Genomic DNA, 18,822 nt, shown 5'->3' on the forward strand with positions numbered 1-18,822 from the left:
TCACCTGCAGCATGGAACTCAGCTTGATTTATATCAAATAACATTTGATATAGGGTGTCGTATTTTAAGAATGAGGACATTTTTATGGATATAGAGCTTCTTTATTCTGTACAGGCGACGTTTCGACTTAGATTCTAATGTCATTGTCGTATTTCAGTATTCACAAATTGTACTCTACGATGCTTATGAATGAAAGGGTGACTTTGATTTTGACAGAAAATCGGTAGGAAATATTGATTCTCCTGGTGCCAGAATGGACAAATTAAATAACGGAAGTTAAAGTCGGTTAGAAATATTGATGCTTCCGAGGCTAGAATAAACAAATCAAACAGTGGAAGCTAAAACATCCTTTCTGTATTTTCTTGTTTCTTCGCTGCAGACTCCATCGCTGTGACAGGTAACCCATCAAATGAATGTCATGATCGCTACTCGGAATGGAAGATGGTATCCGTTAACATTGAAATTGTTATATTTTGGATGATGAGCTCTTGTCGGTGCGATAATATAACGATTTGACGTTCGCCAACACATTTCCACACTTCCATAGAATGTATTGTTAGGACACTCGTCACAAAAATAAGTTTTACAACATGGCCGCCGTACGCAATCAACGGCTGGAATTACAAAACGTGGAGTGGGTAACTGCAGCCTTACAAACCCCAGAGCGCCACCGACTTACAATAATGTCATGTGACATTTGACTCCCTCTACACGAATAAGGCAATCTGAGATATGTTCCCTTCAGCGTCTAATAGTAACACTGCTAGATGTCTAATCGTACTGTGTGATCTGTCATCGAACACGTAACGGTTGACGTGGGCATACAGACGTCGTTGTGCTTTGCCTGGTGTCGTCACAGTGTCATATGTATTAACCTAACGTTTACAGGTATGATGGTCGGAATCGTCCCATGGATCCTACTTTCTCGCCTTGTTTAATTGCAAATCGGTAAATACTTGAATTGGTATGTGAAATATGTATTGTTATTGATAGCAGGGCAGGACAAGCTCAACCTTCTCATTTGTATCCACCGATCGATTTATAACATTTTCACCAAATGTTGTTTTCTACGCCTCACAGAATCCCATTGCATGGATATTTGAGACTGGATGCATTGCTGCTTAAACAATGGGAGCAGTGTAACGTATCCGCACACATTGTACCCATGTGAGGAATCAAACCCGGGTCTTCGGCGTGATGTGCCACCGCTTTAATCACTGGGCTACCCCACGGTCCTGATCGGTATGAAACACTTGCAATGTGTTTCTTTATTTCATAAAAATGTCATCCAATACAGTCGTAGCGGGAGGTGAGCCAAGTGGCCTGTGTGTTGATCTACTCTCTTTCATGCCAGGTCGGATCCCCCAGGAGTAAATCAGTAAGTCGGTATCACCACCACGTATAAATATGAATCTGTCTGGCATAAAACTCGCCAAAAGAAGCAAATACAGCGTTTGAATCCTTTGTCACATACATTCCAGATTGTTCAAGGCATTTGGTAATTCCTATACTTAAATGTCCCTCATGTAAGTATGTTTCTTCTTCTGAGACAGTCGGAATTGTACGTTGCTTTTAGCGGAGATGTTGTATGACTTCGAAAAAGGTTTTGAGTCTCAATTCAATGTATTCCAAAAGCATGGTATTTGAACATTGTTGAAATTACATGTTCGTCCTGAAACCAAATGAAGTAGCATCGGAACGAATCAAGACAAAAGTATATTATTTGAAATTGGGTTAATAATTTTAAATGAAATTTGAACTGCTTCATTCTAAGAGGACATGGTCTATGAGTTTTAATAGGTACTGCCCAGTATTTATACTATCGCGACGTCTTCCAAGGATGAGCCAATACGACAGTATTCGAGCACTGAGGCGGGAACTCCGAGGTGGCTGTTAGATGAAGTGAAATGCCCATCTAATCACAACAGATTACATGAATATTGTCGATTCCGACCTCAAGAATAATTCCTGTGTGTTCCCCAGATAGATTCAATGTGTTTGTGGGAACAAACGTTTGGCCTACTCAGAAACGATTTGTGGTATGATAAATGTGCAATGTGTGATAAGGGCCGAATTGAACAGTTTGCAAGCACTGGCGAAGCACAATACGAATTGGGCGGCGCAAATATTTGCATTGGTCAGCTTAGTAGAAGCGAGTGGTGCATACCAGGATTTAGCTGGGACATTAATGTTTTTGCATTCATCTAGTTCAAGATTAGCTTAAAGACGCAGTATAAATCGGTCTGCCCTCAAACAGAATGGTACCACGGTGCCGTCGGTCGGTTCTGTTTTGTGAGTCTTGATTAGGTTATCATGCTCACATCATCAATATATCCGACAATGACTTGTCATAAATAATAAAATGTATCTGCATGATGTGATTAGCTACTGCCAGCATCGATATATCATCCTGCGATATCATAACCAAAAGATCATATAAAGACTGACAGAGGTTCTGCATTGCTTTCAGTTGTATTCCAGCAATGTCATGGCGGAAAAATCAGGGTTAGAATTGGTCTTCAGCAACCCATGCTTGTCGTAAGAGGAGACTTACTGGATTAGGTAGTCAGGCTCGATGACTTGGTTGATGCATATCATCGTATCCCACTTGTGTAGATCGATGCTCATAACATTGATTGCTGGATTGTCTGGTCCAGTTTCGATTATTTAAAGACTGCCGCCATATTGCTATATTAATTGCTGGGTACAGCGTTAAACAAAAAAATAAACGAAAGTGACTTATCACAAGAAACAGGACTCACACAGTGTATATCCATATATTTAGGAATCGAACACAGATCTTCGGGTGACAAGATGCCACTTTCTCCTGTCACTGATGTTGATGACCTGGTTCTGGCTATCTATATGTTTGTCTTAGGGTCCATTTTATCATTAATTAATAGGTTAAGGATGATATTGTTTGCAGATAGGACGGGTTTGTTTTCATCCTATGGATACACAGTGTCGAAACTATATAATGAAATGTAAACTGAAAAGAAATAATGAAAATAGTATCTATTTTTGTAGAAACACCTTTCGTTATTTTCAGTTACTCTTACTTCACCAAGTAAACATTCCTGGACGTGTTCAAACGGGCATGACTGATATTTTGGTTATTGTGGGATACTGCAAGATCCTGCAGGCAAACCATGTATCTCCCAAAATAATTAACCACAGAAAGGCGAACTAATCGAATTTATCATACGCTTCTTATGTCTCCGGCATCTTGCTGATCAACATTTACTATGTCCTGGTAGTATTAACTCGTGAATGAATTATAGATAGCAGGGAAACATACAAAGACAATGATGGGTATTGCTCTTATTTTATGATGATATTATAATGTCGGGAGGCTTAAGACGGACAGCGTTTGCTTTGCAATCAAATCCTCTTTTCGATTTTTTTTTCCTTTGTAGAAAGTGCTTTACAGAAGGGAACATGTGGTTTAGAGACTCGTGAGACAGACTACCTGGCTATGTGTACACATTAAAAATAATTTTAAAATAATTCTACATTGGCATTATCAATGCGCAGGAAAATCAATTCTGCTTCAGTTTTCTTTTACAGAGTTGTCAATTTCACTAAGACTACGACGCCATTCTTCTAATAAGGTTATAAAAATTGATGATATTATTCAATAAGGCAACGGATTATATCTTTGAATATTCACGATTGGCGACCTCACTGTCACGTTATGGTAATTAATCTCTAATGACATCAAACTATGTTTCTCACTGAAGGCAAAACAGCTTAATATCGAGGGCACTTTGGGTGATAAGCCCCACAAAAGAAGCATCTCATAATCATTGTTTTTGCAAAAGCTAGTCATTAATCATTATTGCTTGAAGAAGCTATAGTGAATGTGAGATGACTTTGCCCAAATGTCTACGTGCAGTAACATGCTGTAGACCGGATACAATAACTATTCAACTATGTGGCGATATTTTAAAAAAACATCCACTCACTCAATGTCCATGTTTGAAAGAAAATCATGTATGTAAAGTTTCTGCTGGTAGCAGACTGACATCCAGTCAACATTTGCTATATATTGGAGTGTGCTAATTCTTACATGACAATTAACAATGTCAAGATAGTTGAAATCCTGAGCGATTATGGAAGCAGCGTTTGTTGGAAAAATGTAGTGATTATGATGTTTGAGGGGTTTTCCCTACCACAGTAATGGGACCAGCATTTCGAATCCTGGTGACTGACTGACTTTGGTTTTACGCCGCTTTTAGCAATATTCCAGCAACATCACTGCGGGGGACACCAGAAATGGGCTTCACACATTGTACCCATGTGGGGTTTCGAACCCGGGTCTTCGGCGTGACGAGCCAACGCTTTAACCACTAGGCTACCCCACCGTATCCTGGTGAGGAGTGTATGGGTGATTATATTCTATCCCCGAAACTCATCAAAAAAGACTTCTCTTGAGATGCTGTATAATCGGAGAAAGAATGACTTGTGGGTCAACGGACATGTGCTCATCCTGCCATAAAAGAAAACACTGTACAATAGAAATATGCAGATTATTCTGGCCACAATATTGTTTTCTGGGAAACTCAAACATACAATACAATCCCCGCACTCACTCACTCACCCACTGACTCCAGAAACATTCTCCCACATATCCACAGTAACTCATTCACTAACTGACTCAAACACAGCTCAAACCTTCCCCCACACACTCAAGCCATATCATATTCATGACACTCCAACTGTTCGTACCTGACTAAACCAGATCAAGAGTGTCTATTCACACCCCAAGATCAGATCACGACTGCCTATTCACACCCCAAGATTTGATCACGATTGTCTATTCACATCCCCTGTGACGTTTACTTTGTAAAATATGTTTTCTATTTCACACCGATGACATATTATGTCATCCCGCCTGAGCACAAAAACCAAAAGCAAAACCATCCCCTGTGACGTTTACTTTGTAAAATATGTTTTCTATTTCACGCCGATGACATATGTCATCTCGCCTGAGCACAAACACCAAAAGGAAGACCAATATGCAATAACGCTACTTTAATGAAATGTTCTAATGTCCAGTGAAATATATCAAGTTAAAATATAATTTTGTGTGAAATTTGGCTTGGTTCCCATGCTTCATCATGGAAGTTAATGCGTATAAATACATAATACAATTGTGTCAGTGTGTGAGTTTGTCATTTTGATAACGTTTTAGTCACATGCCAGAATGCCGGCCATAAGAAGAAGAAAATCCAATCTAATGCTGATCCAATGCCTCTCAGAATTTTCCCAGGCACTAACAGACAAACCTTTATCATCGAACCAAAGCCATTTCCGACGATATTATATTATCACTTCAAAATGTATTCGTAATATGTTCAGTAACAATATGATGCCACTGAGGCAGATACATCAAGAACAATATCTGTCTGGTGCAAGATGCACAAAGCAAGCAAATTGTCCGATGCTCCTATACCTTGTACGTTGGTTTGTTTTCTAATTATGTATCTTTTATTATTGGAGTTCCATTTAGATAAGAACAAACATATTCAAAGGTCATGAGCTTTTATCATTGCAAAATCTATCCACAACAGAGAGAGATCAAGGCTCCTTTCTACAGCAGACACCACAAGAAAGATTTCGCTTCTACTCTTAAACGTATTGATGGACATTTCTGATCGTGGCAGACCCTTGACACTATGCATGGTTTCCTACAGACTATAGAGAGATGTTCTGGAGGATACAGAACTATACGCTTTATTAACAGACGGATGTTCATGACTCAAAGCGCTTCAGATCTAAACATTTTATATCCTTGAACTCCAGTATTGCCAGCGGTATAATGTCACTTTTAAAGAAAACACAGAAACGATGTTTTGCTACTTTCCGTCCAGACTTAGGAAGGCATTATTCAACGCCTGCTTGCTGGGTGGTGAAATGCGGAAGAGATACGGTTCTTTGGTGAATACGCCTTTGGTGAAACACTCGAGGTGAGGTGAGGTGAAATTGGGTTTAACGTCGTGCTTGAGAATATTTCGCTCATATGACGACGTGCATGCGTGTGTATGTGTATGTGCGGCTGCTTGTACTGGCCCAGACTGAAGCTGGTTTTATAGTGCTAGCCCACTGAGATACCATGCCGCAGTGAAGCATGGATACCCCACTCAGACACATTATACTGACTCCGAGCCGACCAGTCCTTGTTGTACCCATTAATGCCGAGCGCCAGACAGGGAATACAAATACCATATTTCAACGTCTTTTGGTATGACGCGGTCGGGGATCGAACCCGCGGCCTTCCGCTCTCCGGGAGGACGCTCTAACCACTACACCACAGAGGCCGTCGAAACACTCGAGTAGGGTTGTGTGCTGACTGAGTTTATCAGGGCCAGGCAGGATTCGAACCGAGGAACACAGTTTCTCTAGCGCAAAGCACAGCTGGACATTGGCTTTATCCCTCTAAACAGTGCATGCCAATGAAAGTCCAATGCAATACATATCTTAGACGTCATTCATAGTTTTAGTGTTAGTTATCATCACTATATAATCGAATATAATCTTAATCATTATCACCAACGGGCAGTTATTAGTATGCTTGCAACTGCGTAACGGAACTATTGTAAGCAGTGCAGCAATATTTTTACAGAAAATATATGTGCAAAGAAACTAAAAACATACTACGATAGCTAATCCTTTTAGGCTTAACAAACTAACCGTCGTAAAATTAAAAACTCCAGGTATTCTTCAGCTTATAACATAGCTTTATAATGAAATAAGGAAGGACTCGAGTATACTACTTACTCAAAACTGAGTGTGGTTAAAGTCAAAAGACTCATCACACTCTCCAATGACACATTTAGGGTTGTGTGCTGACTGAGTTTATCAGGTCCAGGCAGGATTCGAACCGAGGAAACAGTTCTCTAGCAAAGTACAGCTGGACATTGGCTTTATCCCTCTAAACAGTGCATGCCAATGAAAGTCCAATGCAATACATATCTTAGACGTCATTCATAGTTTTAGTGTTAGTTATCATCACTATATAATCGAATATAATCTTAATCATTATCACCAACGGGCAGTTATTAGTATGCTTGCAAGTGCGTAGACTCAACTATTGTCTCCCATTGCATATTTATGTATTCAGAAAATACTTTTGTTAAAGTAGCCTAAACACCATAATACGATAGCTCATATTAACAGACCGATGTTCAAACTGAAAGCGTCTTCAGATCTAAACCTCCAGGTATTCTTCAACTCCAGTATTTAGCTTTATAATGAAATAAGGAAGGACTCGAGTATACTACTTACTCAAAACTGAGTGTGGTTAAAGTCAAAAGACTCATCACACTCTCCAATGACACATTTATGTATTCAGATCAATACTTTTTGAAAAGTAGCCTGATACACCATAATGAAATATGTTCATATTAAACCCTATAATATATATACAGAATAATAAATCATACGTGACCTTTCCAAGTTGCCTGTAATTGAATCCCGCGCCATCTCTGGACCACAGTGAGTGTCATGACGTAGCCCCTATTAGTCTAATGATGCCATTGCATGTCTCCTACCAAGGATACCTTATTCAGTTGCCTGACTCAGCAAGGCCTTGTCAATGACGAATTGCATGTGTTTGTTAATAGCTGACGTGGGAGCAGTAACTGGTAAACAAATATCTTTTGTGAACAGTTGAAGATGTAGTTCTTCAAAGCTGAAGATATGATTCACGTCGATATGTAAATCCAGCATTTTTATCAAGTATGCTCAGGAACATAATATTAATCAGGATCACAGAGGGCAAGAGTCTCTCTTATGTTTTCAGCAGGGTCTCTCATCATTACACTTTGATACAACCTTCCAATACCTTTCTAACCTTCTCTGCTTCTGCAGTCCACACTCCTTACCTTTTCAACTACAAATTAAGGGACTTATGAGTTCCTTAGTACACGACGGGTCCTTCATAGAATAACTTGACACACATCATTAGATAACTTTATTAATTAAACGCCTTTGTGTTATCATGATCATTTGCAGACTTCTTTTTGAGGTTTAGATCCTCTGGGCATGCAAGAAACCAATGATCCCTAATTCGAATCTAGGTTCTCCCCTGTCCTGTTTCCAGGTTTGGCAGCATCATACCTGTGCTTGTAGGTTTCACGAAAGTTTTAGTATCTGAGACCCGCATCACTTTGGGATTTTCCCCTCCCTCAGCATACACATGATATAAATGGAACACTGCTGAACATAATCACCACGATTGCTAAATAATTAAAATAATCATTATTCCTCTTCTTGGAATGTTCGAGTACTCTGACTTGGATTTTTCTCTATTTCAGAAGGTGATTTTCGAGATGTACAGCCCAACAGACGACACGAAGTACAAGTCGACAGTTCGAAGCTGTGCCGGGGAATGCGACTCTCACGACGACTTCGAGAACTGCACAGACGATCAGTACACGACCCGAGGTTGCGTGACTAAGACCTGTTGTGATAACCAGGACCTTTGTAATACGGCGACTACGTATCGTACGTACAGTACGTGGATAACAGTTTCCGTACTCTCCTCCGTGGCCTTCTCTATAAATGCAGTGATAACATCGCGATGACTGATTTGAACATATGGAGACTTGTGTCAGTTTTGTTGTCTATGACAGAAGTCATCAAGTGTCTTCATTAAATTGTTCTGTGTTGACAAACTGAAAGGTTATGAAACTCGTGTGTTGGTTTTAAGTGTCTTGACATTCCTCTACAAAGAGCACAAAACAAACTTGTGTTTCAGAAGATGGTCACATGTTTTATACCTATTGACATGAATATGGGATATTTTTACAGGACTTTCATTTTAATTGTTTGTTTTATCACTTTGTACTTTCCTCAATAACATCCTCATCGTTGCAATGCAACGTTGTGTTTCCTCCAACAACGCACATATTTTTGTTACCCGGATTCTAAAACCATCAGTTTTACAGGCTTCTTATATGAGGAATATGATGATACATGAATCATCGATGATGAAGTGCTAAGTTGGGATCATTAAGTGTTCTATTTATTCAAACTATTCAGTTATAATAATGTGCCCTGCGCTATATAAGGCTGGTTTGTTTGTTTGTTGTTTAAAGAACAATTGTCCAGTTATATGATGGCACTCTGTAGGTAACCAACTAGGGGGTCATATAATCCAATGATTAATATTATGAGCAAAGAACCCCAATTTCGGTATATGGTGATTTTCTACCAACCAGGATAGGTTGCTTGGGGGGTGTGAGCGGCAAAGGATGGTTGGGTTGCTTCAGAATTTCTGGGTTAAATGTTGGAGTGAATATTCACGGTTTTAGATCAGTTAATGTACACATATTCAGTTCGTTAATAAAATGAATGATGGGTTATCAAACATGATTCTTACTTCTAGCCTGTACAGTTGTGTGTACATGACACATGAAAGTATATATGTATTATTACTCTGGTGTTGATCGAGGTATTATTTCGTTAACGTCTTAAGCGGATCTAAGTGCATCTGGTGCTTGGGGATTTGTGTCACAGTGTACTGTGATTAACCTCTCTAAACCTTCAGCTTTGAAGGTCTCTAATAGTTCTAGATCTGTCCCCGTTAATCATATTATCTATTTCAGTTCTGTTTTGATCCAAACACACGTGCTTTATGAATCATCACCATCAGCAGCAGCAATAACATCGTTGCCATGCCCTCAAAGGAGGAGTGCCATGTATTCATCATATCAGTCACTGTACCGTGTGTATGTCAAACGGTACACGCAGGCGGGAATGGTCATCAACGCTCTTTGGAGTTTACATGTAACATTCATTGAGATCTACAATTTAAATGAGAACTGCTATTAATACCTTGCACAGCATAAAATAAGTGTCGCTGTGTTCACTAGGTATAGACTGAAGGACAGAATTTCCCTGGCATTCCTATGTAAAGTCTTTTATTATCATGTTGTATTTTGTTTGGAATCTTTTCTCTTCTTTTGCTTGGGTTGTGTTGTTTTGTTTCAATTTTTCTTTGGGGTTGTATTTTTCCAGCAAACGTTTTTGGTTAATTTGGTTCCAGTGCCAGCTAACTAAGCCACATGCTACTAAAAATAAGTTAAGTTAAGAATACAAGATATGTGTTCCTAGGTTTTGTGAGTACCATTCCGGTTTCGCTAAGGCTGCAAAGGTCTGACACCCGCATCATGCGGGCTTTCCTCCACTATAAAGCTGACATCTGATATAAAGGGTATATTTCCACTCACTCAAGAAAACACAACAGCTTTTGTCGGGTATCATGAAGTGCATTTCAAGTTCAATTTCGTAAATCCAAGCTCATGCTGGTGACTGGTTAACTCTTGTTAGTTAACCTTTGGGTCAAGGCTTCAAAATTCATTGAGGACACATGCGTAGTTTACACAAGACTACCACTTCATATTAAATATTTGCAATGTTCTTGAGACCTTTGATTAAAACAAATGCTCCTGGTAGAATCTATATTTTATTACATCAAGAAGGGTTGATGTCAAAAACTGGTATTCAGTGATCAGATAAAGCAACGAGATTCCAGGTACAAGTTTCCTGTACATGGATATAATCAAAGAACACTCATCTGTCTTTTGGAGTTCCATGTTTGTCATGATGTGCTATAGTACAGGATGTTGTGCCTAAACAAAATTTAATGACACTCTTTCCACATGCTCAGATAAAACGCTAGTTCCACATAAACTGACCGTCAAATGAAAGTATGCACTTGAAAATTGCACCTGTATCTTCGGATAAAAAATATGGCCGCCATGGTTACCAGCAGATCATTGCCGTTGCTTTCGAGTTTGGATGCAAGTGTACATCAAACTGACTCTCAAACTGACACAATTCACGCTAAAGCGTGTTTTCACGTGTTTCAATACGTAAACTGGTGTGATGCTTATAACCTCTTGTCGATTGCTCTCGGCGGTAATAATTGCCATTGTGATGTAGGGTTTGGATAGAGCATGTAACAGGATACGGGGGCAGCTCAAGATTTCATGATAAACAAAACACTTGCCATTACACATTTATGCAGTTAATATACTTTCTGTGGGTGGGTAAAAAGTGTTGACACATAGAATCTCTGGTGTATACAGTAATATCCCCTATGAGCGGTAACACATTTTAGCTTACGTTTTACCTTCTCGCATGGTCCTTCTCACTAAAAGGAAAAATGTAACCTAACTTTGTAATCTAAATCCACCAACAAACACAAACTGGTCACTACACACAGCGTCCAGGACTGATCTTCACCAACCAAGCTTGTCGTAAGAGGCGACTAACATGATAGGGTGATCAGACTCACTATCTTGGTCCATGCATTTTATTATGTCATATTATATTTTCCTCACTTGATCGATTTCTTTAAGCAATGATGTCAATCAATGAATTGTCTGATCACAGATTTCCGCCATATAGCCCAAATATTGCTGACTGCGGTTCTGAACATTAAAAGAAAGAAAGAAACGCAAACATGTATTACCGACATGTAACGCCCTTAAATGAAAGAATGTTTTCTCCTCAGATTTTTTCCACAGATTCGCCGACTGTGTGTGCGGCATGAAAACAATGAACAACATTGGAAGAAAATGGCCAAACTACCACTTGTAGACACTGATGTAACTTTATGTACTTGTATCCCTAATACTGAGAGGACAAAACATGAAGACTGGTTATTTTTCAACCAGTTCATTCACGATTCCATCTCAGATAAATTGGTAAAACATACCCCAGTGGAAGAGGCCTGGAAGAATATTGATCCATCAGTCTAATTATGAAACAGATGAGACTATCGGACTCCATCTCTTTCTATGGATGTAAAATATCCCAACGAGACAGAGCACAGATAAACAAATAATGCATTTTGTTCAGCGGGATTCATGGCATCCCCTTGTCACGTGACTGGCACGTCATAGTCTGTACTTAAGCGCTCCAGTGAGATATTATGTACAGCCTGACGGCGGAGTGGTCTGTCTATCTCTCATTGAAACTCAATGTTCAGACTATTGTTCCATGTAATTAGCTTCAGGGCGTTTGGCAGAACGCATTTATGTCTATTGATATCTCTTTGGGGGCTTAATTTCGTGTTTTATTAAAGCACAAGCAGGCCAAATTTCATTTTCATTGCTGGTGTGTTCTCGTTCGGTCACCGTTTGGATGGGTTCTTCAATGCTTATACTCATATCACAGAGTCTAAGAGAAGGGCTTCAATTGGATAACGGCTCCATTTGGAATATGAACCAGAATATCGACTGCCTATATTTACAGACCTGGTATTCGGACGACAGTTATAAACTACATGCATATAAATAGCATTCCTGAGAGTAAACTATTAGATGTCAGTATAATGGGTTATTCATTTGCAAAGTACAAATGTGAACTGTAGGTCCCAATAGATGGCAATAGTGATCCATAAGATGTGAGAATCCAGGTTAGAACCTTCAGGAACTATTTTCAGAAGCGATTAACAGATCGGGTAGTCAGGTTCACTGACTAGGTTAACGAATGTCATCATAACCCAAATGCTTATTGATAACGATTGATACATGAAAGATCGAAAGATTGATGGTTGCTGAAATATTCGAGCTGTGTCACAGAAGTCTGAGAAAAACTGAATCTCGACCAGTGATTCTTACAAGAAACGAAATGGAATAATTTAATAAAAAGGAAGAATTTCATCTTTTATAACTTGGAACGATGTGAGAAAATAGTACATTGATGTGTTGGGCGATAGAGGTAGCTTCCTGTATAAAACGTTCGATGGTTTCACACAAGGCCTGGGTTTGTTTTCACACAAGACCAGTGTGTGAAGCCCATTGTTGGTGCTCCCAGCGTCGTAAAACCATACCCACTCACTTACAAGAGAATGTTATTAAATTAAACATCTCAAAATGACAAGTAAAACAATATTCCTCGTGACTTTATCAGGGAGCCTTGAATATTGTAAGTGTATATTCCGAAATATGTATCCCTTTATTATAGAGCACTATATATCTCGTTATCGCGAGGTTTTTCATTCATGAGTTAAGTAAATTTCCCCCAAAACGAGCCGATCCAACAGAGTCTTCTGGATACCCTTATAAAAATAATTATCCATCGAATAACCTATTATTGTTTTTCATTTTAAGCTACCAACAGGCATAGGGGTATACAGTTTCGTGTTTGGCAGTTTGAATGTTCCAACACACTCCCGTCTTTCATTTTAGTCCTTACATCTAAGTAGGTTGAGACAATTCTGAGACTTCTCTTTGTACTTCATGTAACTCGATTTTAAGACTGTTAACGGTTGTTTATCCCCCAAAAAAAATTTTTTTTAAAAATGTAGACCAGACAAATCAAGAGCAGATAACTCCAACCCTACTCCGTCATCTTTACGAGGGTCATTAAGGCTGTTGGGTCACACAAAGTGATATTGAGGAGCTAGAAAATGATACCGCCTGTCAATTAGTGCGCACTGAGAAGTTAGATTCGGTCTCCGGGTGTTTGATTTGTGTCTGTTTAGTCGTGTTGGAGACGCAGCCTTCAGAATGCCAGGTCGTCAGTTTGAACAGAATAAATATCAAGGACAAAAAAGCTCTTCTACCAAATTGGAGAAAGTTCTCGCGTGGATCATTTGAAGGGCTTGTTACTTGGACACCGTGATTATTGAGAATACTGAAAACTACGCTTGCTTTATTAAACACATGCAGTTGGAACTAAATCCTTTTCTCAAGTGCCTGATTGCAGGGGCAGTGTACGCTAGTGTAAAATTTGGCCAAGATGCAATCTGCCGGGATAATGCCTCCCGAACTCCGACAAGTTTCTTAATTTAAAGTGCAGTCAATAAGAAGGACCCCTTATGGTATTTGGTAACACCACGAGATTGGAACCGATCCCAAGAAGAAACTGTGTCTCCAAATGACCATCCATTATTTGTCAATTATGATTCAATATGCCAATGTCTTCATCTGATTCAAAAGCACAGATGTGTGTAGAGATAAAGACTAAAACCGATACAAGATCAATAACCGAACGTGTTTTCATTATATGTGCAGACCCCGTTAATCTGAACAACGAGACGATTAATTATTATTACTTTTAATGTTTATCCGATCAGGCAATAAGGTTTTTGGGGCATTTTGTCAGAATGACAGGTGCTACCGGTCAGGTAGGACATGTTTAGCCAACCACGTCCTCTCATAGCGTGTGCAATCATATATTCTCAAAAGCAATTTTGCCCTTTGACCCAGATGGTATCTTTTGCTGATTATTGTCAAGATGAGTTATTTTCTTTTTAATGAGGGGAAGCAAAGTGGTTAAAGCTTTCGTTCATGACACCAAAGACCCGGGTTCGATTCCGCACATGACTGCAATGTAATGTGTGAAAGACATTTTTGGTGTTCCCCACCATGATATTGCTGGAATATTGCTAAAAGCAGCGTAAAGCCTAACTCACTCACTCACCACTTTTATGATTCTAATGCTGATGAATATGATGAGAAAGATGATGTTGAGTTACACATAATTAAATACACATACGTATCCATATGCATAGTTCGTTAACCAAGACATTATTCAATAACGTATCACATCATTACATCACCTGGGGCTTGTATTTTAACGTTTAAGCTGTCTGGTAATGCTATTGATTGTGAGGTAGAAAGGAATCCTTCCTTTGGTTGAGATCCATCGATCATTTCAGTGTGATGTAGATTTATGAGACCTTTATGAGTATGGTATTTCGTCACATTCCTGTAGGCTGTTTTCATTTGAAATGAATACTTGGATGAAGAGGACAATGATCAAGGTGATGATTATGTTTTTATGCTTCTTCTTCTGAAGATGCTGAAGGTAGTGATGAAGGTAAAGATAAGGCACTGTTAAAAAAGGATGACGATGGCGATGATGAGGATACTAATGATGTGGAGATGATGACCATGGTGGAAGACGACGACAATGATAATGTTGATGACTGAGACGATAATTCTTGCTGGAGTTCAGTGAATTGCACAAAATATTGAAACATCATGTAAAAAGTTCTTCTCCTGTGTTTTTGTTGTTGTTGTTATGCTTTACATTTCAATGTCTTCCCTGACAGTTTAGCTCTCTTAATAGCCAGCAGTGTCTTTATCACAAGGCCAGGCATGACTTCACTGACACACAACACGTATATCACTGTAATGCTGAAGAACATGTCGGGACAACATGTCAGCTCGCTACATGTTATGCCAGAAATGTTTAGATTCGGCGCCCATGCGTCGAGTAAAAGTTATGAGTAGCACATAACATGTTGTCAAGAACGGTGAATTCCTGAATGCGCCTTTGACCTGAACTAAATTCCTTTCATAGACTCTAATTAAAATTAATTATTCTGAGTATCGATTAGATGTTTTCTTACTGTTTCCTAGGAGGGAATCATATCCGGCTTGAGTGTTTTCACAAATGTATCAACATATCCAAAATATATCAATCAAATTCATGATGTATGGTTTGGCCAGTTTGTAAAAGCAACGATGAATTTGAGATATTTCATTTCGGAGGATGAAATAATTTTGAATAACATTGCGAGATTTTCCATGGTGACATATCTTTTTTCTCTTGTTCGTTATTTTTAGTGTAAAACCTTTGAGCTCCACTAAACACTCAAACTGTCAAACACGAGGAATTGCGCTACATTTATGATTCAATTACATAATTCATGACTGTTAATTCATTTTAAGTAACCTGCAGCAGAAATTTTATGAAACAATTGTTTTATATTGGCATTTAAAAAAATGACTGACAATATTTATAATTCTACCATGACTACGTGAAATACTCGAATTTGTTTGGACAATCAAGAAAATTAGACACCATCAATCCTGGATTGAAAGTGTGCTCGTATGCAACACTGCCGCACTACTTCAGCTTGGCCACCAACATGGCTAATATCAACACAACAGACGTGATGGAAATTCTTATAAAATATTTATTAAACTCTAAAAATACAATTATATGATTTTTTCCTCCACAATTATAAGGGAACCTCGATATCACATTACCTTATATTATAAAAATATTCAAACTCAATGCACAGCCCCAAACATAAACAAACAATATCTCACTTATAAATCAGAAAGCCTTTTAAAAATACATCCCCATCTATACAAAATTTGCAGCAGAACGTTAGAAAACATTGCCTACCTGGTGAGTGGTATATTTGTTTCCGTTTAGAATGGGAAATTCGCAAGATAGCTGGCAGGCGAAACACCAAATTTATGCCACTCATATTCCATCATGTCCCGTTGCATCGTTCACAAAAATACATTGAACCACCATTGCTCTCTGTCAGCTTCCCGCAAGGCTGTCACTGCTGGCGATCTATTTTTGTACACTTAAAAAAAAAGCTTGGCAACAATCCAGTCCCAAATGATGCAAACAATGTTCCAAGGAATTCCAAGTTAGTGGCATGTACACAAAGCAGCACTGTCACTCTTTCGTCGCATGCAGGGGGGAGAGGCACGTACGTGAAATCATGATCGACACTCGCCGGTCATAACAATCAACAGTCTTTGATGAGTTACAGGTCGTAGGTCGATCAGAAAAGGATCTATTCTTCGATTCTGCAGGGTTCAGATTCGACAGTCACTCAAGTATTTTCCACTGTCACAAATTTCAACCTTTCTCAAAATGTAAACATTGGCTCGGCCACCATTTCAAACTGTTGCGTAACTGTCTACTTCCAAGAAAAAAAGTAGGTCAGACGATACCATTATAGTGTGGCCAGGGGGGTAGAGTAACACGACACGCAAAACAATAGGCGGGTTTCGGTATTGTGAAGTTTGGATTATATGAACCAAGCTCTTAGGTATCACATTATTGCATTGAACAAACAGTAGTTTGTTTTCTTTGGATAGAATTTTTTTATGTGGCAATGCTGAAAATAACCCCAATGGCACCTACCACTCCCTCTCGCCCCATGCCGGATTACGCAGTGTCTTCCGCGGAACGAAGAAGTTCAATTTAAATCGGTTATGGTAGAATTGAGATAAACATACGGTGTTTGGAAATTAGATGAATGTTAGACCGAATTGATAGTCTCTAAATTTCATTTGAAGCCGAACGCGCAGCGTGAAGTTTCAAATGATTAATTCAGAGTCTACGCGTTCGGCTTCAAATGATCAATTTAGAGACTATCAATTCGGTCTAACATTCATCTAATTTCCAAACACAGTACGTTTATTTCCTAATTGAACCTGAACACTTACCGGTTCTCAACACACATTCTGCTGGAATAACGTAGGTAATGTCTTAGGCAAAGCACTTTGTCACACGAATTCATGACCTTTTCTGATCACTTGGAAATGTTACGAACTACCGTGAAATCGGTATGATGAACTATGTGATTTGAAATTGCTTCAAAACCCGTGCATGACATCCATGATAAGCAAAATCACCCTTCCACTGTGTTGTAATGACAAACCTTCACAATATTTACTGAAGTGTAAATACTTGCAGGGGTGGCGATGCAGTCGCATGGAGGAATCCCTTGGGGTAAGTTTGTTCTCTAATCACATGATCACAGAACGACAGGCTCTCGTGACATTATTTAACCAACAGTCAAGTTGTTTTGTCCCTTTGGGTAAACTCCAACAAATTGCAGACATTCTTATACCTACTTCACGCTAGATGCAAGTATTATGCCATATCGCCAAGCTTTCTCTGATAGGTACATAAGGCTGTTGGACAGTTACATCGATGGAGAGATACGCGATTCTGTTTGATTGTATCATTGGTAGACTTTCTCGGATAGATACCAGAGAGGTCTTCAGTGTTACATCAATAGACTTTCTCCGATAGTTACAGTGCTATACTGGTAGAATTTCCCCGATATATACTTGATGCTCCAATAATATCCCACTGACAGATATTCGCTGATAGATATAGAGAATGATATACGCCAATATCGCATTTCATCCTATATCGTTAGACATTATCAAGAAATAGAAGAGATATTCGGCTTGTGTCCTTGACCTGGCCCTGACCGGAATGTGATTGCATTCCACTAATGCTGAAGCCAATTGACCGACTCCTGATTGCATTATACATGTATGTATATTTCACCAGGGATGCTTTCTACTTGCAAGACATGAACGGGGTTTTGATGAGTGTTAATCAACTTGCTGTGATTTCATTATCCATGCTAGGATTTATTTCGGACTTTTTGAGTTTACTGAGGGTAAGATCGACGTGTGGTTTCACCATCTGCCAGGGTGGCGAAGACAGGAGTCGGTAAGGTGCTATGATATTGAGATCAATTTTAGCTGCAGATATGCGTGGTTGAATTCTGATTCCAAGTGGTGGAACCAGGCTTGGCAGTTTAGGCAACAGGTTTTCATAGGGGAGGTTTAAAACACAATTGTATGCTGGATTGGACTGATTTGAACGTAATTTAGTGATATATTGCAGTGAAAGTTTAATGCGGCGTTGTTCTAGGGAAGGTTCGTTAGCCTCTGCATATAGACTGAGCCTCAGGCCTTGGTGGTGGATAGAATCTAATTTTTCTAAATTGCTTGTGCAGGCTCCACCATAAACAATGGAGCCGTAGTCTAGTTTAGAGCGAACCAAAGATCTGTACAAGTGAAGGAGGGTAATCTGATCCCCTCCCCACTCTGTATTTGAAACGACTTTTAGTAAGTCCCGAGCCTTCAAGCACTCGGTTTTCAAATATTTTATGTGTGGTAAGAATGTCGGTCTTACCATTCGATGCCGGTCGAATATGAGTCCCAGGAATTTGGCCTCTTCTACAACCTTGCTAGGCGTGCCATCTAAAGATAGATCTGGATCCTTGTGTGGTTTGTATTT

At 39.2% G+C, this 18,822-nt stretch overlaps 1 protein-coding gene across 1 annotated transcript in view; it reads left to right on the forward strand.

The window, feature by feature from the left end:
- The window catches only part of LOC124290426, a 79,782-nt gene that overhangs the window by 38,514 nt on the left and 22,446 nt on the right, over positions 1-18,822 (forward strand). The window lies entirely within an intron of this gene.

Source organism: Haliotis rubra, unplaced genomic scaffold (assembly GCF_003918875.1).
Source record: "Haliotis rubra isolate DU_JTF1 unplaced genomic scaffold, ASM391887v1 Scf465, whole genome shotgun sequence".
Lineage (NCBI taxonomy): Eukaryota > Metazoa > Mollusca > Gastropoda > Lepetellida > Haliotidae > Haliotis > Haliotis rubra.